Below are 10,194 nucleotides of genomic sequence, written 5' to 3'. Positions count from 1 at the left end.
AGAGTCTGCCTAAACAGAACGAACCAGTGGCTCGCACTCATCATTGAGCAGCCATGTCGTTTCAAAATGAAACGATTATTTCCTCTTCTTCTGCTGGCGGTGGTAGCCCTGTAACTAGAGCATTATGGGTGTGTGATCAGATTTATAGCGAAGTCTCCACATGTGCATTGGGGAAGTTCTCACACCAACTCGACGAAGTAAGGTAACGGTCAAGCCATTCCCGAATACGAGTATGTGGATTACGGCCCCGCTCCCAAGTATACCATAAGCCAGAAAAACCAAGATCACGAAGATTGCACCCTTCCAATATATCTCTAAAATCCCCATAAAGAAGAGCCCCCTTCCAATCTCACTCATACTCAAAATCTCATTAAAATCGCACCGAAGAAGAATAGGCCCATCAAACTCACACAATAAGCTCCAAGTTTTATATAATTGCCCCACCTCCGGCCACCCATACATGCATCCCCATAAACCTCCAAGTGTCACCACTCTCCCCAACCACATCGTCCACAAATATGGTGAGAAGAGAAATAAATCAAATTAAAACTCAAATTATTTGCCATCCAGTATATACAGAGCCCACTTGACCGTCCAACACTATCAACACCAAAAGCACAATCGAACCCCAAATGACTTTTCAAATTTTCAGACACAGTAGCAGATATCATAGTTTCCGAAATAAATATCAAACTCAGGCTCGAAGATATGCTCCATCCACGGAGCCTAAGAACTACCCGGGGGTTGCCTAAGCCCCGACCGTTCCAGCATAACAGATTATTCATAATACCCGGCGGGGTTGGGTTTGACCAACCTCCGCCTCGACAGATGTCTCACCACTGCCATGAATTAGGGTAACAACACATTTTGATTTTTTTATACCAGAATAATAAACAACATTATCATCAATCACCATCGCATCAGGAAGTTTACGTTTGTAACCACATGAGATATTATTATCATGCACCTCCCCTAGGGAAGCTGCTTCATTAGAATTCAGATTATTTATACCATGTTTACGTGGTAATATTTTCACTGTTCAAGGTTTTACAACAAAACTGCAATCATCTATAATAATAGAATGAGAGGGAGAACTTACTTCCATACTCAAGACACTTGCACCTGAGAGAGCTTCTTTGTTATGGGATTTAACAGCCACTTAGAAATGCTCACAGGGGACGAGGGACTCGTCACAACAGCAGCTATAGAAGCCTTAGTGGTAAGCTTACAAGAGGCCTCTATGGTATCAACCACTAGTAGAATAAATGTTTATTGTTGCGGTCAAAAAGTGGCCTATTGCTGCGGTCTTGGGCGCGCAGCAATTAAGGGGGCAGCAATAGGTAAATAATATATTGCTGCGGTTAAAAACCGCAACAATATTTCAACATATTGCTGCAGTTTATAGCATAAACCGCAACAATATTATTAATTTATATCAGAAAATCCAGTATATTGCTGCGGTTTCTAGGCAAAACCGCAGCAATATTATTATTTTATATCAAAAAAATCAAGTATATTGTTGCGGTTTTTAGCCAAAACCGCAGCAATATACCCTAATATTGGTAAAAACAAAATTTTTTTTTTTGCATTTGCCAATTAAATTTGAAATATTAAAATCAGACAACTAACACATTCACTATCCACTAAATTCGCATACAAACTAAAGATGAAATGACATGAATCTCATTAATATATAACAATGAAAAATCTAATTACATCAATATTACAAAACAATAAAATGAAAAGGCAACAAAAAAAATCTAAACATAACAATAAACAGATCTAATAAAAAAAGAAAAAAAAAGAACTAAAACAAAAAATGAAAAACAACCGTCGAAATGGAGGCCGAAAACCAAGACATTGAAAAATGGAGATTTAAATTTTACAATCCAAATTCAGATGCAAACTACGAATGAAGATTTGCACAGTTGTATGAAAACTTAAAAATCTTAACAAAATTACATTGTAGAAGTTTGATTTATGCTTCCCTTGACACGCTCATCAGAATAAAAGCAAGTGTTGAAATTATAAAAATCAAACAAATCCTAAAACAAAATCTACAGATCTAAATTATAAAACCTATTGAATAGAAATTCGAAATTATGAACACAAAAATTTACATATCTATAAAAAACAACAATAACGAAAAAAAAGGGGAAAAAAAAGCGGATCTAAATTCGCGAATGATGTTGACAGTGACGAACACGAGCGAACGAACCGGAGGGAGGAAGCGCCGGAGCGAGGAACGAACACGAGTGCAAACGAACGAGATCTGGATCGGAGAGTGAGGAACGAGTGACGAAGCGAAGCGCCGGTGTTGCGACGGCCGGTGTTGGATCGGAGAGTGAGGAACGAGTGACGAAGCTCGCCGGAGAATAATGACGACGGATTAGGAGTGTAAGAGAGAGGAGATTATTGCGTGCAGATTATCGAGTGTAGTTTATTGAGAAGATTATAGAGGAGAGATGAGAAAATAGAGGAGTGAGAGAGATGCGAGGTTGATAGCAGAGTGAGAGAGGTTGAGAGCAGAGTGAGAGAGAGAGAGAGATAGAGAGAGGGGTTGAAGAGAGAGGCGTGTGGTGAGGAAAACAAAAAACCCTAAGTGATAGAAACGCGTCTTTTATACTGTTTTTTAATATTTTTAAATGACATTGCCGCGGTTCCTTGGAGAACCGCAACAATATATTAAAATATTATTTTTTAATATTATTTTATTTTATTGCTGCGGTTTTTTTATCAAAATCGCATCAATATTTCGGTCAAAAAGTCAACTTTTTTTCAAAAATTTTCATGTTGATACGATATTGCTGCGGTTTTAGGACAAAACCGCAGCAATATCTTTATTTTATATTTATCTTTTCTTTTCACGTGCTATATTGCTGTGTATGAGTAAAACCGCAGCAATACCACCGCAGCAATAAGCAATTATTCTACTAGTGAACTTTTCCTCCAGCACCACTGATTGTTCTTGGTCTCAATGGGTGCGCTAAAATTCAGGTTCCTAGCACAGCCACGAAAAACATTAGCCTCTTCGTCCATCTTGATTCTGACACGCCTAGGGGACGCCCGAAGCAAACCCCCTGCTCCACCTTCTCTCGGTTCTCCTCCACTACGGTGAGACAATCTCTTTCGATATGTCCCAAGACCCCACAAGCATGCACGAATTCGGTAACCTTTCATACTTTATCTCAACAGCAACAATACTTCCATCCTTTGATCGGATTTGTTCGATGTGGCAAAGAGGCTTGGTTACGTCCAAAAGAATCTTCAAACGAGCAGACTTATCCGAAGCAATTCCATCCGAATCCACTTCAATAACCCCCCCAGTCCTCCGCCAATTATCCGCACCCTCTTCTCGGTAGGACTATCCACAGGTGGATTATATAGTCTAACCCAAAAAGGAGTTAACGTTATTGAGATATTAGAGGGTTGAGCACTGCCATTAATCTCCTCCAACATGATCAGATTGTTGGACGTCCAGCCATCACTATACTTTTTTCTTATCATGCATCGAAGCAAATTGGACGACAAAGAGCCTGTTTTTAATCAATCGAAAGAGAGCACGCTTCGTAATCATCCATATCTGGTTCATGGTTCGTTTCATGGCCTCAAAATTATACGGCCTTATGGTTAAAACTCTACCTACAAGTGACAGATTTATCCCCGAATCTTCATTGTCATTAGGAACCTCATCAAAAGAAACCACCTTGCTTTCGTCATCCGTAACTCACAAATTCGCACACTTTGTCACTATTTCGTCAGCCATAATCGACTAACTGCAGTCCTAAGGAGGGAAAACAACTCAAAAAACAAGACTATTGATGGATTTTTGCCCCACCACTCAAATCCTAGTTCGCCCTAGAGAGAGACTCAAAGAGGTGTGAAGTTTAGAAAAAAGTACCTCTAACATTTTTTGTTTTTCCTAGCTTTTTAAGTGTGTATTTTTGTTTTCCAACTTTTACTTTTTCTCTCATTATGAGAACCCATATCACTTCTTATAACCTATTATTTATAATTTGCTCCTTGATAATTCCCTAAAGTAAATGAAAAGGATCACAATTTTGAGAGGACCAACATTGGTGCTCTCCAAGTAGCTTTCCAATGAGTTCTTCAAGGATAGAAAATGGAGAGCGAACTCTACCCCAAAATTGGAGCTCTCCAGTGGCTATTCATTCGCTCTTCATGAGAGAACTTGAAGAAATGCTCTCCCCCCGCCCCCAAGAGCATTGATATTTGAGAGCATGCTATTGGCATAGTATGATGACACATGTTATTGAAAATATCAAAAAAAAAAAGGAATTAAAGATAATAGGGAAATTATATATGGTGGCCTCCTACTTTAGGTTTTTCTACTTGGTGGCAGGCCAAAAATAATTTTATACCAAGTGACCTCTTACTTTGGCTAATTATACTTAGTGGCCTTAGTTCACTTAAAACCTAGCTAACACATCATTTAAAGTAAATTTACTAACCTATCCACCTAGTTAATTACCCATCCCTCTTCCATTAAAAAAAACAGTATAAAAAAAAGCATCCCTCTTATGAATGTTGGTGTGGCCTTCCTTGACATCCTTAATTTGCGTATATCCGTCGAATTTAGATCAGTTTTACTTCTAAGAGCAAGAATATCGGTAGTCTGGAGCACCGAGTCTCAGCGCAGACTTTGGTGAGTCTGCCTCCAGACAACCGATATTTGGACTAAATGGAATGATGAATCTGGGAATGAGTTTTGGTTTAATTTCCCAAACTCAATCTCAGACTTGGTTGTGGGCTTTTGGTAGAATAAATGTTATCTAAAACAATATGTTCAACTTTTGGTAGAGAATCTGGAGTGAGTCTGAGGGATAAAGTGTAAAACTAGAACGAGTCTGGAGTGAGTCTGAAAAATAAAAAGTAGATAAAAATTAGTGGAAAGCTGATATGGCACAGTCTTAAGGTTGGATTTGGATCTGAGGGATAAACTCACCCTAAGGAGAATTTACTACTGAAACTTTTTGATGTGAATCATGATTGATCAGCACTGTTTTGGTATATATGGAGTACATGAACATGCCATTAAATAGTGTAATGTTTGTGCCAGTTTTTCAAAATAAGACATATCTATTTACAATATTATTGAGCTTGAGCCGTTGAACTTGCCAAAAATTTCATTTAATAGAAACTAAGTTGCGGAACTTTACTTCAATTCCTTTGTTATCATATGGTAAGGCTGCATACATTCGCTTCTAAGAATGGTATAAGTCCTAATTCGATTATGTTTAAATCGCTCGTAATGGAAGGGTTTTTATTAAAATTATAATTAACTATGGGGTAGGTTAGTAAATTATTTTAAATGAAGGGTTAGTAAGATTTTAAGTGAATTAAGGCTGCTAAGTATAATTAGTTTAAATAGGAGGTTACTTGATATAATTTTTTTTAACCTGCCACCAAGTAGAAAAACCCAAATTTGGAGGCCATCATGCAAAATTTTTCTAGATAATAATAAATTGAAGAGCTTATTGGAGAGTCATGCCATTGTTAATAGCAATTTTTGAAGGGTGATCTTGATGAGAGAGAAAGTTAAAAATAAGTCGGAGAATTATCTTGAGCTATATTAATATTGGTGTAGTGATAGAGTGAAGAAGTTTACCAAAAAAAAATTGTTTACCGAAAAAAAAAATATAGAGAATAGAAGCATAATGTCAACAATATTATGGGGTTGGTTTGAGTGTTAAAATCTTGGGCACTTGTGGAGACTGGAGAAGTAGCCACGATATCCCTTTCAACGCCAGAACTACTGGGATAATTAATTGTATGTTGGCTATATTAAATGAAAGGGTGGCATTATCATTTTTCAACAATAGTATGTAATAATAATCATCATTATGAATTTTGTACATAAGAATCTTTGTGACAAATATATGTGCATGCCATACTTTTTTTTTCTGAAATTATATATATATACTATTATATTAGATGACTTCAACGGTTAAAAATCAGACAATACTATGAGATTTTCAGGGGCGAGATTTTTCTTAATATTTTCCTAATTCCTAATTAGTCTGAGCTAAAGACTAGTTGAATATTTCCATAAAAGATGCCCGTTACAGTCTTAACCACTCAATCAGATGATGTTTGGTGCTATAATTTATAAAAAAAAATTTAATAAATAAAAATTATAATTACTCGGACATCAACCGAGTTTAAAAAACTATTTACATACTAAAACTCCAATATAAGTTTACTACTTTTCCTTTCTTCATATTTTGACCGCTAAGTTCTCTTCAAATCGCAGAATTGGTCATTAAACTTGCAAGCTTTAAAAGTTAATCCTATGACCTTAAGTTGAAACATAAGGTAAGTATCATAGATACAGCTTCTCATCTAGAAACAAAATTGCCGTCTACACAACAATCTAGACATCCTTCGAGCTTAAAGCTTATATAATTATAAACTAAACCTACTCATAATGTTTATTTTATGATAAAAAACAACAAGAAGTACTTTCCAAAATATTCCCTCCGTCCCAAAATATAGTTCCCACCTTTTTCATTAGTGACAACAAGTTGTACAACAAGAATATATCTCTATTATATAAGCCAAGGGAGGAGGTGTGGTGTCCTCTTTTGAAGTGATTAAAATACCCTTAATGATCTAATTATGGAATGAAAAAAATTACAAAAGCAAATCATTTAAAAATTCTCATTCCAACTTGCCATTTAAAACAAGTTTTAAATGGTATATGCATCAAATACTTCAATCAAAAATTAAATGGACAAAATATTTATACCTTATAAAAAAAGATGGCATACATAACGTGCACATGAAAAGTCTGAACATTCACTACCTTTGATACTCTTTAATTTAGTTAAACCAACTCATTATTTTTGTTCTTTCTGTTCAATATTCATTCACAAAAAATTAATGTTAACAATCACTCACAACCTTTTTATTTTTTTACATTAGCGAATTAATATATCTAAATTCATCTAACCGTTGAATTTTTCACATTTAAGTTTAATCATAAATAAAGTACGAATGGAATATCTATAGAATAACAAATTTTGAAATTAACGCACGCATCGCGTGCATATAAAGGCTAGTATAGAATAATACAAGGTCCTAAAATTTGAATATAATTACCCCACCTTGAATTATTGTTTCAGTAAGCTAAATCTCCACCGTTGGTAACATGCTTAGCTATTCTCAGGAATACCGAATACGCATATTCCATAATTCTGCTTTGATCAAACACTCTTAAGGCCCACAAAACCCCATGTTGCACGACATTGAGGGAATAATGAAAACGTCCAACTACATTGAAGAGGAGTTATGTTATGAAGGTGAAAAATGGAGACGACGTTGAGTTTTTGTCCTTTCCAGTTTCCACGTGATACAGAACTAAAGAAAGAGACACCATAACCTCTCCCAAAATCGGATCTTCTAGTGCGTGTCTTAGTTGGACATATCAAACCGTGGGTCCTAAACAGATGGCTTGAGTCGGGTTAGTATTAGGTTAAGTTCGTTTAGGAGGGATGTGGATTATTTATGTTTCAAAATACTTGATACACTTTTATTTACTAAAGGCGAAACCCGTCAATATTAATGGGGCTAATCTCTATTATATAAGTGAAGGGGGAGGAAGATGGTGTCCTCTCATAAAAAGTCTGATATATCCTTAATGAAATTAAATTGTCATATAAATCTTTTATTCTTACTTGTCATATATATTGAACAAGTTAATAATGGAATTGAATTTGAAATTTCAATTGAATATTAAATTAAGGAGAATGATTTCCTCTTATTACCTACGTATGAAAAAAAATTATTCAAAAATTAAATTGATAATATAACTTTATCGACACGATTAGAAGAAAAAATTTAAACTTGAATTTCATATTAATAATTATACTCATAATTTTTTAAAACCTAAATGTTGATTATTCTTCAGTAATCTCTATTATATAAATCAAACACTTTTCGATGATTGAACCTGATACATAAATTCTTCCACTTTATTTGAGCATAGACTTTTTTCTATTGTATATTTCTCTCAATAATATATTTGAATAATGATGAGCAAATAACTAATAAAACCAATGAAACATTGATTTAAGAAAAAAAAAAAGTAAAAAGTTAACATTAATTCTAAATGTATTTTCGAATCAAAGTTTTTATACAACGGATGAATAACTAATTCAGAAAAACAAAAAATATTAATAGGACACGCACGCATAGCGTGCAAAAAATGCTAGTAATTATTAGGTCAAGGATTATACTATCATCTATCTAAAACTCAAAAAAACAAATTAAGAGTGAGGGGGCCAAGGCCCCTTTCTGCCCTAACATGACTTCGTCTACGCACGACACACTTGTCAATAAATATTTTTGAGAATTAATATCTCAAATTCCCTAAAAAAAAAAAACTAGGGTATAAAAAGTTGATATTTTAGAAGTAAATGTCGAGACGATTTTAATCAGATCCCAAATGCTTATATTTTTCTTTACGTAGAAATCACAAAACACTATGAAGGGGGAGTGTGAATAGTTCAAAAGTCAAACAATGTCCAATGTTTTGAAACGAATAAAGTATATTTTAAGTTATTTTGTATTAATAATTGCACGTGAGTTTTAGTTCAACAAACTCGTATTGGGAGGAGAGGAGGAAAACCTCAAGGTTGCACATGTTTTCAATCAAGGGGCCTGGAATCTCGACCTAATTTCATTCAACCTCCCATATTTTATCCTTACCATATGATGATATTCAACCCCCAAACGACCCTGATGTCAAGGACCTCCTGATTCCAAACTTCCTCACTCCCAAAGGCTTCTCTTTTCAATTAGTAGATCCTGGATCGAGGTGTAGGATGAGCATCCTACACCAGCTCCAAAACGCAAGGCAAGAAGAATGAAACGCACCATTCAACATGCAAAAAAGTAATTGATTTGACAGCTAATTTACATTCCCATTACATCCAGTGTACATGTCGAAAATTCAAAAAGTAACTGATTTGACAGTTACTGTTCACCATTTAATAACTGATTTGATGTCAACCGCCATAATTTCCCCCCGTATACTGATAACACGTTTATATACTCATTTTTATGTGATATATTTGTGTGTTTCCATCATATTTTTCCCATATATTTAATCTCTTAGAGCTATTATTCTTTACTTTTCGCTATTGCTCTTCTCGGATGTATTTGTTTTGTTTTTGTAGGATTATGGCGTTTATTGGAGTTGATTGGGATTTGCACGAAAGCTTGGAAGATTGCGGAGCATTCAGATGGATTGATAGCTTTATCCGGCGATGATTTTGAAGATATATTGCGATATGGTGTTGGTAACCATTAATTACCATGCCTAAGGAGCTACAAAATGGACTTTTGATAGCAAGAGAACAAAAAAACAGCATAAACCGCCACCCTTTGGGTCCTTTCAAGCTTACCGCAAGGCCATGGCGGTCTCCAATTTCAATATTACGTAATCTTAGTTTTAGAGTGTTTTAGGAGTCCAAATCCTAGTCAAACTCCTTGTATTTGGATAGATATAAATAGGTTTTGGATAGAATTTGAAAAGGAGATTCCTTTAGAGAGAGAAATCACGTTTGTTTTCCTCTTGGACGCTTCTTGACGTTTTCATCAAGGCTCCACGTTTTTCATTGTTTCTTCATACTTTCATCAAGACTTTGTTTTCGACATTCAAGTTTGCAATTTCATCAATTAATTCAAGTATTATTTTCTCTTCTCTATTCTATTTATTATTATTGTTAATCATGCTTTCTTTTAATATTTATTTTGTTTATTCAATCATCATGTGTGAGTAGTTTTTTTTATTCTAGGGTTAGGTTGAACCCTAATATGAATTGATGCTTGTTTAATTCCCAATTCCCAAACTTTGATTAATTTATGATTAATTTATTTTAGGGTTGGTTTTGATTATCAATTTTTGACTAGAAATAGTATATATTGAATGTGAATATTTTTGCAACGAAAGTTGAATCTTAATCGAATCTAGAACCCTAATTTAAGATAAAGGAAATCATCACGAAAGTAGTTGATGGAATTTATTAGGATGTTAGGATGCTATGTCTAAAGTCCTTAATTTGCATGACTCCATGAAAATAGGCATGATTGCATTGTTAGGGAAGTTATTGATTGATCGAAAAAAATCCTTAGTACTATTAGGGCGCGTCTATCCTATGATTTATCTAT

Source organism: Beta vulgaris, chromosome 8 (assembly GCF_026745355.1).
Source record: "Beta vulgaris subsp. vulgaris cultivar EL10 chromosome 8, EL10.2, whole genome shotgun sequence".
Classification (NCBI taxonomy): Eukaryota; Viridiplantae; Streptophyta; class Magnoliopsida; order Caryophyllales; family Amaranthaceae; genus Beta; species Beta vulgaris.
Note: the sequence above shows the minus strand (reverse complement) of the source record.